At 50.4% G+C, this 17,871-nt stretch overlaps 1 pseudogene; it reads left to right on the top strand.

Moving 5' to 3' along the window:
• Positions 1–16,311: 16,311 nt before the first annotated feature.
• LOC104147411 (olfactory receptor 14J1-like) lies at positions 16,312–17,333 on the top strand (annotated as a pseudogene).
• The last annotated feature ends 538 nt before the right edge of the window (positions 17,334–17,871 follow it).

Raw genomic sequence — 17,871 nt, forward strand, 5'->3', positions numbered from 1 at the left:
TTGATGCCTCTGGGCTGTGGGGACTGTCCAAGGAGGAAAAGACATGGAGAAGTTAGGAAGACTTTTCAAGCAAAAAAAAAAAAAACCCTGAATGTTCCAGTTCTCATACTACCCCCCGTATTGAATTCCCCATATTGCCTCTCTCTTTACTGAGAGGATCCTTGTGCAGCCTCTGCCCATGGGCTGCAGAAGAGTCAGTCCTGTTCTACAGTGGTGGGAAGGAGGGAGTGGGGTTGACTAGCTCTGACATACAGAATTTCTGTTGGGTGAAATCCACTGCTCATGCGGAAGGGCTTTCCAGCATCTTCACCACCCGCTCTAAAGAATGAGGTTTGAGGAACAGAGTGGTGGGGATTTTTTAATAGTGTGTATTTTCTTTAAGATGTCCTTGCTACCCCTGGGGAGTGTTCCTCAAAGGTCAAACTCCTCAGCATTTCTAGTGTGAGCCCGGAGAGGAAAGGATTCACTGTCACCTGGGGCAGAGTGAGGACAGCTAGTCTGTCTATTAGCCTTGGTCCCAGGTCTCCTGTGCTTGCACCGCTTTGAGCTGGAGGATGATCACACTCATCTGTTGCCCTAAAAAGAAACCAAGCACTGCTGAGAGGAGTCCAGCTTCAAAGGGCAGATCTCCAACCTTCTCTCCCTTCCTCAGGGCACCAGAGCAAGGTCTCCACACTCCCCTTCTAGCCAGGGACACACAGGGCTCTCTTCAGCTGCCCGTATACAGCCTCCCACCACCGTTTCCATAGTCTTAGCATCTCCTCACCTTCTTCACGGGTCTCCCAGGTATCACAGAGATGCTATGAGACAGTGGTGCCTTTCTGGAGGGCAGCCCAAAGCCTGGCAAGACACCGCAGGGCTGAAGACTCCTTAAGGGAGAGTCTGCTCATTTCCCAACCCCACGGACAGCATTTCCTGCAGTCCCACAGGTCAGAAAGGGGCTGGGGCAACCTTACTCCCACGCAGACCCCTCTGTTGCACAACTCGCAGGGCAAATGTCTGAACTGCTGCTAACCCCCCCCCCCCCCAACCCCAGACAGCCCAAAAGCAAGAGCAGGAGCAGCGTGGGCAGGAGGTGAAACATGGAGCAACTGCTGCCAAGGGAGGCAAGGAGAGGACAGACGGGCACTTGGGAAAGCCTTCACCGTACCCAGCTTTGCATGCTGCCTCGCAGATAGTGACATCGCTCTCAGCCCCTTTGTCGGGAAGCATGAGAAGGGCCCATGGTAGGGGAGATGTCCCTCTCTGTCTGGTTGCAGAGGAAGCGGCTCATGCTCTGGACTCCGTGGCTGTCAGGGCAGAGGCTCTGCTGGCGGGGAAAGGAGACACAGGGGGCTTGCTCAGAGGAAAGTGTCTGCATCCGAGGGACTGATCACGACTTGCCCAAATCCATCCTCCCATGACAATTCTGTTAGCAGTTGCCTCTCGTTCCCTGCCCATCTCGGCTGCCTGGAGCTGTCCCTGCAGGCAGCTGTTTCTCTGTCCCAATGTCTTTCCCTGGTCACTGCTCCCAGGCGCCATCCCACCCTCTGTGTGCTCAGTTCTGCCCTACAGAAACCTCCTGGCTCAGGGCACTGGCCAGGGGCATCTCTGTGCTTGCAGGTCCAAGGAGCAGGTCCTGTAATCCTCAATGAGGCCACAAAGGTGCTGTCTGTCAGCTGAGGGACAGCTGAGGGACAGCTGAGACCCTGTGCAGACCAGCACGCACACTCTGGCTTCACCCCACCCTGCAACCGTTCCCTGAAGAAGGGAGCCGCGATGCCCTGTCCCTCTGATGACGTGCAGGGAATCCCTGCTCCAAAGCACCAGCTGCTCCGTGCAAGAGAAACTGGCTGAGCTGTCCTGACAGCTCCTTTCAGCTGTGGGATGTGCTAGCTTTGGAAGACCCTTCCAGGAACCTCAGCTGCGTTGTCCTGCTGCCAGAGACTTACGGTGTTAAGAGCTATGAAGGTTTCTCCTGCAATGAGCTCTCCTCTGTCGTCCCGCCCAGGACTGACTTTAACATCTCCCGCTTGTATCATCTACTCTTTGCACCCACAGGCAGCGTCTGGAGCCGTGGTGCACTTTGCAGAGGAGCTGCTCCTGTGCAGAGCCTTCTCTCTGCATCACCTGCTTGGTTTCCATGAGCTCCCTCGGTCCCAGGAGCCTGGCCCAGCTCAGGAGCAGAGGCTCAGCTGAAGGCGTGACGTTCTTTGTCCCTTGTGTACCCTCGAGATGTCCCTGCAGCAGCAGTGCTGACAGCTCCTGAAAGGCAGCAGGGTCACCCCAGTGCGCCTGCTTTGAAGTAGACTAAAATAATCACCCGCGTTGCCTCTCTAAGCTCAGAGAGACCGTTTCCATCAGTGTGTTTTCTCCTATCAGTCCATGGGTGCCTAAGAGAAATCTGTTTCTTTCCCGTTATTAGAGAGGACACCTAGACAGCCACAGGGATTCCTTTACCCTGCTTAGGGTGGTGATTCAGAGGAATCACAGTCTAGACGTCTAAGCCTGGCCCAGAGTGGAGGGGGATTCAACTCACTCTCATGCGCACCATGACACTGAAGGAAGTGGGATTCCTCTTGCCGAACTGTGGGTGTGAATAAAATAAGTGTCTGCATGCGAGTATCTCATGTAAGCTTCCCCTACCATCAGTGGAGAGGACAAGATTCAGTTGGTCACCCAGAAACTGCCAGAGACATCTAAGGTGCCAGAGGTGGTCCGGGATGTCTAGTCCCTGCAAGCTCTGATGGAGCGCTGCTGAGGCACCCACGTCCTTGCGGAGCATCAGCGGGGGGAATTCCCTTGGCCACCTGACATGACACCAGGTGCCCACATTTTGGATAGTTAAGCCCATTCCTGGTGAGTAAGTTCAGAGCTACTCCGCTGACCAAAGAGCGGTGTGTATCATCAGGAGAGCCAGGTCTTTCTCTCAGCTCCATCAACTGCATTTACTATTTCTCCTTTCATTCTCCTTCTTTTTTCTCCTGTGAAGTTTTGACTCATGTAAGTCCGTACACTGCTGACGCACAGCATAATTCAGTGCAGGTACTCAGTTCAGTGGTCTAAAAAGGGGCCTTAGTGGCCATGTCCCGTACCTGGTGTGCCCAGCACAACTGCGTGAGGCTGGCAGGACGAGCAGAGGACCTACAGCAAGGCCGTGCCCTTTGGGATGGTGCTGGACAGACACCCCAGGGATCTCAGACAGCTTCAGGGCCTTGGGGCACCAACTGAATCCCATCACTGCATGTAGGCAAGGTCCAGCGCATCTGCATCCAGGGCCGCTACGGGCAGGAGAGGCACATCACCCAGGGCCTGTGGTGGAGGGTATTTGCTTTTGGAGATTGGGAGGGCTGGGGGACTAAGCGGTTTTTGGGGGGGATTGGCAGAGATTTTTAATGCACTTTTTGTGCTTTATTTAGGCCGGGATTTAGATGTTTAAGGAGGGATTTGGATGTTCAGAGAAGGATTTGGAGTTGGTTGGGGACCTGCATTTTGGGTGGGGGGATTTAGTGGGTTGGGAGGCTGATGCTGTGGGGAGGGTTGGTAATTTTTGAGTGGGGTGTTTCTTTGGTGGGCTTTTCGCCTTTTTCTTTTGGCCTTCTTGGCACTGTTTTGCAGCCTATTCTTTGGACTTTTTCTGCAGGTATTTCGTTCGCTGTTTCCCTCTATTTTCCACCTTTTTTCATTTGGCACCAACTTTTGCAGTGGTGGTGCACCAGCTTCTGCAACTTTTGCATTCACCATTTTCCTCCATTTGCTGCCCTTTTCCTTCACTTTTTTGCATTTTCTTTTTCTTTTTTGCTGCACTGCTTGAATTTTCCAGCTATTCCACCTTTTTGGTATCTTTGTTTGCTGCCATTTACATCACTTTGCATTTTCTGCTATTTTCTGCCATTTTTCCTTTTTCCCATTGCTTGCTGTTTTCCACCCATTTTGAGGCTTTTTTCCATATTGTCTTTACCATTATGTATTAACTCAATCATTTTCTCCTTTTCTGCCATTTTTTTGTTTTCATTTTATGATTTTTTGTGACTTCTGTCATTTTCTGCCATTGTTACTTTTCTATCATTATTGCATTTGCCACCATTTAAGAGTTTTCAGTTTCTAGGGTTTTTTTTTTCATTTTTCCACCATTTTCCACAGTTTTCTGCTATTCCATTTTCCATTTCTTACTTTTTTGCACAGTAAGAGTTTCCAGTTTTATATCTTTTTTGAATCTTCTACTCTTTATCTGCCTTTTTTGCTTGGTTTTGTATTCCACCATTTTCTCAAGGTTTTGAATTTTGTCCTGTTTTTTTCAGTTTCCACCGTTTTCCACATTTTTGGCATTTTCTGCTCCTTTTGCATTGTCCACTGCTTTCCAAAATTTACCACTCTTTCCTGTTGTTTTCCACCATTCTGGGCATGCTCTGACATTTCTAAGCATAATTTCCCCACATTTCTTGCTTTTTCATATTTTACTGCTATTTACTTTTTTCTGCCATTTAAAGTGTTTTCTTTTTTCCATTCTGTTTGCGTTCTCCGCCATTCTTTCAGAGTTTTCTGCATTTCTTTTGTTTCTGTTGCTTCTTAGGGTTCCTGTAGTTTCAAGTGTTTTCCTTGTTTAGCCCTTTTTGTATATCATGCCTTTGTTTTCCTGAGCTGTTAGTTATTTGGTTTCTGCTCTTTTCTGCATTTGCTGGTTTTTGCCTTTTCAGATGTGTTTCTACCATTACCTGACTTGCTGGCGTTTTCTGCTGTGTCCACTGTTCTCTGCTGTTCTCCATCCCTTTCCACCATTTTTGCCGTCTTTTGCCTCTTTTTTCCCTTCTTACCTTTTTTGTATTTTCCCCACCTTTTTGCATACCTCTGTAAAAGAAGTGACCTCACCATCAGCCCCGCAAGTGTGTCACCTTTGCCTCCCTCTCCACCTCATCTCTTCCGAGTCCTCGTCTCTTCTGGACCCCTCGTTTAATAACCCAGCCATGTCCCCTTTACCAGCAGCTCCTTCTCCCCTCTTGCCATGGGATTACGCACGTGTGGCAGGATGAAAATGGGCTATTGAGGACAGCAGCAGGTGACGAGTCAGGCAAGGGCTTGAGGTAAGGATTAGAGGACACACCAACATGGGTGACGTTGTGATAGGTGTTTGCTGACTTCTCCCCGAGAAGGGAGAGGAGGTAGCTAAGGCCTTCGTTAGGCAGCTGGAGGAAGCCTCATGGTCACAGATCGTGGTTGCCACAGGGGAGTTTAACCACCCTGAAATCTGCTGTAAGGGCAGTCAGTTTGGGCACGAGCAGACCAGGAGATTCCTGAAGAGAGTTGAAGACAATTTGTTGACAGAGGCAATCCACGAGCCAATGAGGGCTGAGTCTCTTACTCATAGACAAAGCAGAACTGCATGGGGATGTAAAGGTTGAGGGCAGCCATGGCTGCAAGGAAGATGAGATGGTGGAGAAGAAAGACAAAAAGCAGAATCACAGCTGAGGACTACAGGAGAACAGATTTCAGCCAGGTGAGGAGGTGCTTGGCAGGATCCCACAGGAGACTGCCCTGCAGGGCAGAGGGGCCCTGGAGCCCTCTCGGATTTTCAGGAACGACATCCTCAAAACACAGGAACACACCAGTCTGGCGTGCAGGGAGTTGAGCAGGACCTGGCAGGAGGCCTATGTGGATGAACAGGGACACTCTGACTTTGGTGTTCCACCACTAGAAGGAAGTGCCAAGAGGGTGGAAGGGGGGAAGAGGCTACCCAGGAGGCAGATAGAGACATTGCCTGGGGGTGCAGTGATGGAGTAAGGAAAGCCAAAGCTGAATGGGAGCTGGAGCTGGAGCTGGAGCTGGAGCTGGCAAGGGGTGGGGAGGACAGCCTGAAGGGCTTCTCCAAGTACATTCAGCACAAGGAAGGCAGCTAAAGACAATATGTTTTCACTGCTCAGTGGGAAAGGGAGCACAGGGACAAAGACAAGGACAAGGTCGAGGAGCTCATGGCCCTTTTTTACCTTGTGTTTTACTGCAGAGACCTGCCCCCAGGCATGTCTGGTCCCCAAGTCTCTTACCAGCATCCATAGCAGCAAAGCCTCACCCATGGTAGAGGAAGATATAGCTGGGGAGCCTTTGTGTCAATTGGGCACGCACGGGTCCATGGGACCAGACGTGCTGGCGGAGCACGTGCTCCCCTAGGGTCCTGGAGTCATTGCGATGCTGCAGTTGATTGTCATTGAAATGTCAGGGCAATCAGGAAGGTACCTCGTGACTGCAAAAAGGCAGATGTTGGACCCATTTGCAAGAAGGCCAAGAAGGAGGATCCAGGGAACGACAGGCCAGTCAGCTTCATCTCAGGTGATGGAGCAAATCCTCCTGGAAACCATCTTCAAATATGTGAAGGACAAGGATTGGAAGGGGAGCTATTATGGACTATTGCCCATAGTCTACCTCTAATCAAATTGCTGAGACCTGCACTGGATAAATGGACCATAAGGCAAGTGGAAGATTGACCCTGGGGCCAAAATGCTCTGCTCAGTAGTACAAGGTGCAGCTCGTGGCCGGTTGGACTAGGTGACGTCCAGAGGTCCTGTCCACCCTGGGTGCTGTGATTCAATGAACCTTTCGCTGGAGAGCTCTGGGAGGACAGAATAGACAGAGGAAGGAGACAGGACAGAGAGGCGGAAGAAGAGATAGGAAATACGTCCATGTGAATGTAGTTCCTGAGAACAAAGTTTCTCCGTTCAGAGTGTTGGTAGGAAATGTATCGTGATGACTAACTCTCTCTCTGTATATGCACTAACACAGAGAGAGTAATTACTGTACTGCATACATATGGTGCTGCCAATAAAAAGAAAGAAGAAATAATCAGAAATGATAAAAAAATAAAAGTTGAAGTTATGGAAATGAAGGGTGGGGTTTTCTTCAGCTGTTTTTTTGAACAGCTTTCAACTTAGGACTAAAATGTACATTCAAGGCTTGATTCATCTGACCACACGTAGAGGCTATTGCTGTCTGAGACGTCCTGGGGTAGCTGGGTCCCCAAGTGGTGCTGAGAAATGTGACCCAGGACTTACGGGATCCCTTCTGGAGTGTTAACTGGTCACCAGGAAAAGTATCTCGACGTGTATCAGTTGAGACAACTTATTTCTCTTCCTTGACTAGAACGGGAAGTCTAGAAAATGCCGTGGGGCATAGACCTCTGCCCCGAAGGGCTCTAACGACACCTGAGAAAAGTGTCATCCCTGTTGTCGCCTAAAATGTGGACGTATTTCATTGACCGTGCAGGGGATAAAAAGCAGATGTGGCTAGATATTTAGGGACTCTTTTAAGACCTCACTGTAACACAGGTTTGTTAAGATTTGTACAGATTTGGCCACCCAAAATTAGAGCAATTCCTTGAAGGTGGTTGCTCTGCTGCCCACTACTGGTCGAGAGAGCTTGATACTTCAGTGTGGCTTGCTCTGAGGGGCACGGACAGCCCTGGGAATGACAATAAAAATGAAACAAGAAAGAAGTTAAGAAAACTATCTAAAGCAAAAAAAGAGAAAATTGTTACACTTTCCAGCTTATCCATTTCTTTGTGTTCTTATCAACTTTTTTTGTTTTGTTTCTTTTTTAAGACATCAGTCTTTGGGGGGAATTCTTTTTCTTTTTCCTTTTTTTTTTTTTTTGTTTTAATTGGAAAGTGATTTTCAAATTTGGGATGGGATGTGGCCACAGGGTCACAGATGTCTGGTGCCATTGCAGGTGGCCTGGTCCCCTCTGCCCAGCCTCCATCTGCAGCTCCAAGGGGCTCCAGTCTCACGCAGGTCCCCTGTAAGAGCTGCCAGGCACCTCAGATCCCCCAGGGCCTCTCCAAGTGCTTCGGGGTGCTTGTGGTTGGACACCTGAGCTCTGCCTGGAAAGGTGAAGAACTTCTTCCAACATTTACAAACCATGTGCACCTTCTCCTCAGCTGAAATGATTCAATAATTTTGATAAAATGTCAGTGTTTTCCCATGATGAAATAATGGAAATTTTCAGGAAGGATATTAATCTCAGGAGAAGAAATACTCATCCGTCCCTGAACTTGTGTTCCTACCGTTCTGTTTATTCTGCTGTGTATATAATCGCAGGAATCTTTCACAGATTTGCACACGTCCTGATTAAAGTGATCATTTCTGAAGTCATCTTTACGTCAGATGATCTGGGCATGCGCCCTTTCCTTGGATTTCCAGTTTTCCTCCACCCTTACTCTTTATTCACTCAGATACCTCTCCTCTCTCTCGTTGCTGCTTTGAGGAGTCTGAAGCTTGCCTCATCTTTCAGGGGCCATATTGTCTCTTTAACGAACGCTTTAATTGTGTTTCTCCCCCTCCCTCTCTATCTGCCTCAAACTTTTCTCGTAAGGCTATCCCCTGTGGAAAGTGGCCCTTACTGGAGGCAGCCTGGACTTGAAATAATGCTGAGGAATGTATTTTATTTTTCCATTAAACTCGGTCATGTTTTACTTTTGTTTAATCTCAGTTAAAATCCTTCTGCAGCTACTTGCAGCTGGTTCTCTAGGGAAAGCAGTTGGGAATGGGTGCAGATGTGCCGTAACATTCAGCTGCAGACTCAGGGGGGAAAAGGTTAGGTTTTTTTAATAAGAGTGATGCAAATCCCACGTTGCTGGTGAGAGAAATGGCAGGCTGGGGAGGTGAGGAGGAATTCTGTCCACGCGCGTCTTCTATCAAAAATAATGCTCTTCTTACACGTCCAGATTCAGTAGGGAACAGTCTGAATCAATACGAAATGGAGAATGCAGATATCATTTATCCTATAAGCTGCAGAATAAGGAAAGCTTAGAAAGCAGCAATCCTTGTTGTTGTTTTGTTTTTGTTTTCAGGTGCTCATTGAAATCTCCCTCTTTTAAATTCACTCCTGAAAACCCTCCAATTAACCACAAAAGAATTGAAGATAATTCCGGGGAGTGACACGGGTTGTTAGGGTTTGGGCGATTTTAATGGCCCCTCGGATGTAATTGGGGTTGATCCGTGGACCTTAGATAGTCAGAGGAGACTGAACAAACCTCTCAAGAAGTTAAAGTCAGAAGTAAATCCCAAAGTTTCCTGGGGCGTTAATGGGTCCCACTGAGGGCCGTTGCTCACAAAGTCTCCTCGGGGGCTGATTAGAGCAGAAAGCTGGAGGCACCAACTACAGGTAGACAAAGGCAATGTGCAAGTGGCTTTGATGCCAGGTCAACCTTGGTGTGTTTTATCAAGCAGGTGGGCCAAGCACTGACACTCAGCCCCTAGGTAGGGTGATCCTGTCCCTCACACTTTGCTCAGGGCTCTTCCTGGGGCCAGTGCAAGGGTGGGGGTGTGCAAGGCCAAGTGCGGGACAACGATACAGCACCTCCTGGTAGCCCTGGGGACAAGGAGGAAACGAGGCCTGTTGCCACAGGGTCTTCTGGTAGGCCTTGGTGGCAGAGACACCAGCTATAGCCAAGAGGACAAAGCCCTCAGTTGTGGTGGAGGCTTTCAGCCTTTTCAGCGCTGAAAGGCCATCTCCACCACAGGCTGTCCTACGCTGTCCCAATCCTGTGGCTGTTTACCTGCGGCCTGTAGACACCCAGCCTGCTTCCCCACCTTGCTCTGACCCATGGATCTCCCTGCCTCTAAATTAAAAGGGAAGCAAAGGATTCATCGGGGCTCTTTGGGGGATTCCTGCCAAGAAGCCCTGTACTGAACAACTCTGACTGGTAGGACAAGAAGGTGGACTGTCACGGGGAACCTGCATGCTTTCCGCAACCAGAGGAGGAACAACAGACTTCTCAGGGTAGAAGGGATCTCAGGAGGTCTCTAGCCCAATCCCTTTGCTCCCAGCAGGGTCAGCTCTGGCCTTGATCCAGGCTGGTCTTGGAAACCTCCAAGGGAGGACACTGCACAGCCTCTCTGGACAACCAGCTTCAGTGCTGGGCAACCATCTTCCTAGTGAAAAAGCTTTTCCTTATCTCCTGCATGAACATCTCTTTTTTCAATTTATGCCCCCCACGCACCATGGTGAAAAGCCTGGCTCCATCTTCTTGATGACATCCTCATAGCCATTGGAAGGCTGGTAGGAGATCCCTCTAAAGCCATCTTTCTCCAGGTTGAACAAGCCCCATTTCCTCACAGAGCAAGTGCTCCAGCTCCCCAACTCTCTGGAGGGCCCTCTGCCAAACTCATTCCAGTTATCAACCTCTTTCTTTTCCCTGGGATTCTCTATTGTTAGTCTAATGAATACTGACTAGACAGGGGTCATTTCCCTTGACCTCCTGGCTGTGCTCCTGGTCATACAGCCCACAATGTTTTTTGGTCACTTTTGCTACCAGGGAATGATTCTGGCTGCTATTTTGCTTCCCGTCCACCAGGACCTCAGGTCCTTTTTTGCAGAGCTGCTCCCCAAGCACTCAGGCCCCAGCTTCTAACACTGGGGTGCTGGGTTATCCTACATGCAAGACCTGACATCTGATCTTGTTGATTTTCATGATGTTCCTGACAGCCCATTCCTCCTGTCTAGGTCCCTCTGAATGGCAGCCCTCAAGCATATGACTGGTCCTCCATGCCTCCAGTTAGGGGTCATCTCCAAGTATGATGAGTGTTACCTCCTCCATGTCACTAATCAAGATGATAAACAGGACACGTTCCTGGAGAGATCAGTGGTGCTCCACTTCTCCCTGGCCTCCAGGAAGAGTACTACCCATTCACCATTGCCCTCTGAGCCTGACCATCCAAGCAGTTCTACCCAGCTGGTTGTCTACCCCTCTAGTCTGCAATGTTCTAACTTGTATGCAAGAATGTTGTTGAAGACAGTGTCAAACATCTTGCTAAAGTCTAGGGAAAAGTCATTTACTCTTCTCCACCCACAAATACAGTTATTTAATCATGGAAGGCAATCAGGACGGTGAGGCACAATTTACCCTGGGTAAATCTATCCTGGCTGTTCCCTGTCACCTTCTTCTCCTTCATGTGTCCAGAAATGTGATCAAGGGGATTCACTCCATGAACCACCACTTGCCAAAGTAAGACTGAACTGCCTGCAGCTCCCCAGGTCGTGCCGTTGGCCTTTTTGGAAGATGGATGTAACATTTGCCTTTCTCCAGTCATTGGGACCTCGCCCCATCTCCACAAACTTTCAAAGGTGATAGTGAGTGGCCTTAGTATGGCAGCAGTCAGCTCTCCCAGCATCCTTGTATGCAGCCCATCCAACCCCATTGACTTGTATAGTGTGAGTTCTCACAAGCAGCGCCTCACTAACCCTCATCCACTGTCAGATGTTTTTCTCCTCAGGAGTCCCGACTCAAGGCACAACAGCCTGGGAGACCTTGTTTGCAAAAACTGAAGCTGACAAGGTGCTGAGTTCCTCAGACCTATCTGCATCTGCTCTTCCTAGATTCTCTGCCCCGTTCAGCAGTGAGCCCACCTTTTCCTTTTGATTCTTTGATTCTTACTGAAGCAGCGGCAGCTCATCTTCATGCCCTTGAAAGCCACCACAAGTGTCAATCCGAGGGGAGCTTTGGCTTCCCTAACACCATGCCTATATCGCTGGACAATATTTCTAGATGCCTCCTTTGCAACTTCTCCTTCCTCCCCCTTCCTATATGCTGCCTTATTGCCTGGGAGCTCAGGTGCGAGTTCCCTTTTTAGCCAGGGTGGCTCCCTGAGATGCCTGCTAGTTTTACTGAGTATCAGTAGGAAACATTCTTGTGCTTGGTGGGTGCTGTCCTTAAAGGCCTGTGGACTTTCTTGAGCTCCTGGGCCCTCCAGAGCTGCTTCCCATGGGATCTCCAACCAGTCCCCCGAAGAGGCTGAAGCCTGCTCCTCTGAAGTGCAGCGTCCTTACTCTGCTACAGTCCTTCCTCACTCTGTTCGGGAGCTGGGACTCCACTTTCTCATGATCACTGTAGGCAAGGCTGACATTGACTTTCCCATACCTGGGGAGTACCTCCTTTTTTTTTGCAATTTCCAGATCCAAAAAAAGCATCACCCTTCTTGGCCCATCTGGCAGATGTGCTTAGAAGTTGTCCCTGACAGCCTCCAGAAGCCTCTTGGACTCCTTGCACTCTGCTGTTGGCCCTTCCACTGAATGCCAGGGAGATTAAGGGCTCCTCATAAGAACCAGGCCCTGTGACCCACAGGTTTCCTCAGCTTGCTTAAAAGAGACTGCGTCCACCTCCTCAACCTGATCAGGTGGTCTCTAACTCCCATCATAATGCCACCCTTACTCTGATGCTCACCCACAAGCTCTCACCCAGCCTCTTGTCTGTCCCATGGAAGTGCTCCACACATCTGGGCTGCCCCTCTGCACAAAGGGCAGCCTCCCTCCTTGTCTTCCCTGATGGTCTTTCCTGAAAACCTTGTACCCTACGATCACAGCACTTGAGTCATGTGAGCGGTCCCACAACACCTCAGTTATTCCAATCATGTGGCAACCCTGTGACAGCTTGTGCATCTCCATCTCCCCCTGTCTGTGCCCCAGGCTTCATGCATTTTCACATATTTGGGCTGCAGAGCCTCAGCTGTGGCACAGAGCACAGACTGGTCATAGTGCAACCTGTTGCCAAGAGCCAAGGACACCATGTATGCAATAGTCCACCAGCATAGGTAGCAGATGACAATGTAATGGTGAAAGGAGGTTCCCACTGAGAGAGCAAACCCTGCAGTACCCAAATCCAGGGAGAAACAGTGATGTAGTAGGACATCACTAGCATAGTCCCTGTTCATGTCATCTGGGAGCGAGAAGAGGTTCAGGTGGAAGAGAGCTAGAAGGGTTGGAGAATGCAGGGACATGAGTGGAAACCTTGGTGTGACGTGCCTCTCCCATTTATGAAGCATGCTTGGATGTAGACAGGATGGACTGGGCCTAAGGGCAGTGATGGGATGAATTTTTTAGGGCACAAGTAGGAAAGCTGAAATGCCCTGGGGTCTTTGCTCAGCAAAAGGGCATGGTTTTCCTGTAGGCCCCATGCTGTACCTGCTGGAAACATGCAGTTGAATGGCACATCACAGGCATCTGACGTGGTCCTGCTGGCCTATTTTTATGTCATTAAATCAAGTGTCTGAACTGAATTACATCAAATTATTTGCAGTGTTGGGGTGCATGTGTCTCAGTTTCACAGTGACTGCAGCTCTAGTCGTGGTAGGAATCTAGTGTCACTTCAGATGACCAAGGAAATTCCCCACCTGGCCCCCACCTGATGCTCTAGAAGAAAGTGGGTCTCATAGTTGCTTTGACAGAGCAAGCAGACAAAAGCACCTGTCTTGGACCACCTCTGGCACCTCAGATGTCACCAGGTGTTTGTGCGTGAACAACTGTCTCCCACCCTCCATCTTCATTGATTATAATGGGAGCGTAGACACTTCAGCTTTGGCAAGGGGAATCCCACTCCTGTGTGTCTGTGGAGTTCATGGGTGGGATCTGAATCGCACTCCAGACCAGGGCCTTCTAAACTGGCAAGAGATGCCCGGAATAACTCATCTGAATCGATACCTGAACCACGGGAAAATGAACTCCCTTCTTGATCCTGTGGAGGTGTCCTGCCTAGTTAAGAGATGGGAATAGGGGCTTCCGGAGTGGGACGTTTCTACCTCTTGCAGATAACCATCCTCTGATGAGACAAATTACAATTTTGGAATCAGACCACAGATGATATTTCAGATTACTTCCCAGGAGGAGGGAGCACAAGGAACAGAGAAATTCTCGCCTTCTGCCGGGCCTCTGCTCCTGAGCGGGGCCAGGCCCCTGGGACAGAGGGAGCTCATGCCAACCTGGCAGCACTGCCGAGAGACAGCTCTGTCCGGGAGGAGCTCCTCTGCAAAGAGCATCACGCTCCAGGCACTGCCTGCTCTTGCTGACATAAGAGGAGACGAGGCAGAGAGAAGTGAAAGGCAGTGTGGAGTGGGAGGACAGAGGAGAGCTCATTGTTGGGGAAATCTTCACAGCCCTTGACATGGTAAGTCTCTGGCTGCAGGGCAATACTGCTGAGGTTCCTGGAAAGGTCTTCTGAACTCTGCCCATCTCATGATTGATAGGGTTTTTAGGATGTCTCTCCTGGATTTCCAGTGCAGAGGAGGAGGAAGCACTTCAGAACAAGGATCCCCTGCCACACTGTCAGAAGGGCAGCACATGCTGCTAGCTTCTCCCGGGGACGCTGCAGGGGTGTGGAGCCTGGGTGCGCACCCAGGTCTGCCCAGGGCTGTAATTCAGAGCAGTGTCCCTGCGCCCCAGGGTGCTGTGTGCCCGAGTCACAGGCAGTGACTCTGCTGCCTGCGAGGGTCAGCGATCAGCCTGCCCGGGGGACTCTCCACGGTGCGGCGGGGAGAAGCTCTGGGTGGAAGGAGTGAGCTGCATCAGGGCAGGTTCATTCTCCCGTTGAGAGGGTGCTGCATGCATGGATGAGGGCTGCTCACAGCTTCAGCTCATGCACAGGACTTTTCTGAGGGGACTTTTCAAAAGGAAGGTGAAGGCAGATGTTTACTGAAAGAAAAGACAAGTCCCTGAGGCAGTGCTTTACGTTTCCTTCCACCTGGCAAGGGGGAAATGGAAATGGAGCTGTCAGCTTTGGACAAGGGACTCAGACGCATTAACAGTTTCAATTAGCAGTCAATAGTTCTGCTAGGAACTTCTGAAAGACCCTTCACCAATCCCTTAGTCTATAGACAGCACCAAATTCCCCTTTGATGGTGGCCATCTCAGTTTCTCTGACCTTGCTCCTTCTCACCTGCACGCAGAAGGATGCCCCTGGCCAGTGCCCTGTCCTGTGAGGTTTCTGTAGAGCAGACCTGAGCACACTGGGGAAGGTGTTGGCATTGCACAACTGACCAGGACTTGCTCAGATCCCTCCTCCCATGATGTTTCTGTTAGCAATGCTCTATCATTCCCTGCCCATCCCTGCTGCTCAGAACTGTTCCTTCCAGGAGTTTTTCTCTGTCCCAAAGTCTTTTCCTGGTTGATGTTCACAGACTGCCATCCCACCCTCTGGTGCTCAGTTCTGCTCTATAGAAACCTCACAGGACAGAGCATTGACCAGAGGCATCTCTGTGCCCACAGGTCCTAAGGAGCAGGTCAGAAAAACCCTCTTGAGGCCACAAAGGTGAGGCTGGTGCTGTCTGTAGGCTGAGGTGGAGATGAAGGGACTTGCTGAGGTTTCTCACAGACCTTTTAATCTGCCTCTCAAGAGTGAGAGCTGACTCTTAAAAAGCTGTTCCCCTCTTAAGGAGAGCTCATCTTTAGGACCCTTGACTGTTTCTCTGGGGTGTCCTGCCAAGCTGCCAACTGCCCTCCAGAAGAGCACAGCTTCCCTGAAGCATTTTTGTGGTGCCTGCAAGTCCTCGGTCTGGTCCTGTGAGTCAGAAACCTTGTCACACTCTGCAGCACGCCCTCCCTATCTGGGATGAGAGAGAAGAATTTGGAAATCTTCCCTTTAAAACTGAACTCCTCTGCTCTCAGCTCAGTCCATGATTTTCTGAGAGGAACATGTGAGTGTGATTGTCCTTTAGCTGAGGGAGGTGCAAGCACAGGGCAGTGAGGGGCAAGACTCATTGACAGACCCGGTCCCGTGACTCTGTACAAGGTCATGGAGAGCCCTTTTTTCCTCTTGGGATGCACAAGGGCTCGTGCTGAGAGCAACTGAAATGCCAAAGATTTCTACCCTGTCCAAGAGTGCTCCCAACAGGTGGAGGAGGCATCTAAAAATGAAATCAATATATAATCAGACTCCTCTGCTGAAGATCATTTTCTGAAGAAAATGGTTTTCAAAATGTTGAGCAGCCTTTTCACGTAAGGGATGGATATAATCTGCTGCAGGATGTGCACCTCAGAGCTAGTCACTTCCCATTCCCACTACAGCACCCGGAGATAGAGCACAAATGGTAAATCGACGTGAGGAGAGGGTCTATCTCGTTGGAATGGAGACATCTAGAAAGGGTCGGGCACCCCCTGCCTTCACTTGACTGTTTCTCTGCCTTGCTGGAGTGGGTTCTGGTGTGACTGATTCAGCTACAGACACCTCTGTTCAAGAGGGCAAGGTTGCAGGAGGTGAATCCCTCACAAGGGTCTTCTGTTTCAGGGAGACCTGGCATGAGTGCTGCATTCAGCTCTTTTAGGGCAAATTGAGACTAGTCTCACTGCGTCTCTGGACCAAGTCCCCTTCCCTCAACTCACAGCGCCCAGCCCCAGGAATCCCATCAGGTCCCTGAGACTGTTTGACACCTCCATTTCCACCTCCAGCAGAGCAGAACTGACTTCTCTAGAGACCATGGAAGAGGCCCCTGTTGCACATGACACATTCAGGCAGTGCAAACCAGAGCTCCAGAAAGGGAACTGAACCTGAATGTAAAGGAGAGAGGGGGGTTTCTATGAGACATGGAAGGACTTTGGCTCCAAGAAGCAAGCTCTAACCTGTCACTGTCTTTTCCTCCTTGGACAGTCCCCCATGCCCAGGGGAACCAATTGTCCAACGGCAGCTCCCTCAACGAGTTCCTCCTCCTGGCGTTCACAGACACGCGGGAGCTGCAGCTCTTGTACTTCATGCTCTTCCTGGGCGTCTACCTGGCTGCTCTCCTGGGCAACGGCCTCATCATCACAGCCGTAGCCTGTGACCACCGCCTCCACACCCCCATGTACTTCTTCCTCCTCAACCTCGCCCTCCTCGACCTGGGCTCCATCTCCGTCACTGTCCCCAAATCCATGGCCAATTCCCTCTGGGACACCAGGGCCATTTCCTACTCGGGATGTGCTGCCCAGGTCTTCTTCTTCTTTTTCTTATTTTCGGCAGAGTATTCTCTCCTCACTGTCATGGCCTACGACCGCTTTGTTGCCATCTGCAGACCTCTGCACTACGGGACTGTCATGGGCAGCAGAGCTTGTGTCAAAATGGCAGCAGCTGCCTGGGGCAGTGGTTTTCTCAATGCTGTGATGCACACTGCAAATACTTTTTCCATACCACTCTGCCAAGGCAATGTCGTGGAGCAGTTCTTCTGTGAAATCCCCCAGCTCCTCAAGCTCTCCTGCTCACACTCCTTCCTCAGGGAAACCGGGGTGGTTGTGGTTACTGCCTGTTTCAGCTTTGGGTGTTTCATTTTCATTGTGCTGTCCTACGTGCAGATCTTCACTGCCGTGCAGAGGATGCCCTCCGAGCAGGGCCGGCACAAAGCCTTCTCCATGTGCCTCCCTCACCTGGCGTGGTCTCCCTGTTTGTCAGCACTCTTGCGTTTGCCTACCTGAAGCCTCCCTCCATCTCCTCCCCATCCCTGGACCTGATGGTGGCCGTTCTGTATGCGGTGGTGCCCCCAACACTGAACCCGCTCATCTACAGCATGAGGAACAAGGAGCTCAAGGATGCCCTGCGGAAACTGGTTCAGCTGGTACTATTTCACCAGCAATAGCTGCGTCTCTCTCTTCACAAGCAATGTCCCGGTTGTCTCAGGCAACTCTGGTGCTTTGGGCGTTTGGTCTGTGATAGTCATGTTTGTACACAAATATTTGAATTCTTCCCACTTCTCCAGAAGCGCAAACGCCATCTGTCTGACCCAGAGTCCTTCTATAAATCTGCCTAGTGCTGTGTCAGAGCTGACCTCCCAGGTAGCATCTCTATAATAAAAGGGGATTTCCTCAGTACAGTGCTGGATCTAATGGCACATCTGAACACCTCCTGAGCTGTTAGAAATGCCCCGTGTTTGCTCTGAACATCTTCCACAGTCACAGATCATGGGGAGGGGGCTTTAAGGTGCAATGATGTTGGTCCGGCTGGGTCTGCCTTGACCAGCATGGCCAGTGTGGAGTCATCCTGTGGCCCCAGAGCTGCTCGCGCTGCAGAGCAGCACCACCAGCCCTGGAGCCCTGGGGGAAGCAAAGCGGAGAGGTGCAGGAATGGCCGGCCAGGCCAGCACAGATACACTCACCCTGGGGAAAGGCTCTCTGGGG

The sequence above is a fragment of the Struthio camelus genome, chromosome 16 (genome assembly GCF_040807025.1).
Source record: "Struthio camelus isolate bStrCam1 chromosome 16, bStrCam1.hap1, whole genome shotgun sequence".
NCBI lineage: Eukaryota > Metazoa > Chordata > Aves > Struthioniformes > Struthionidae > Struthio > Struthio camelus.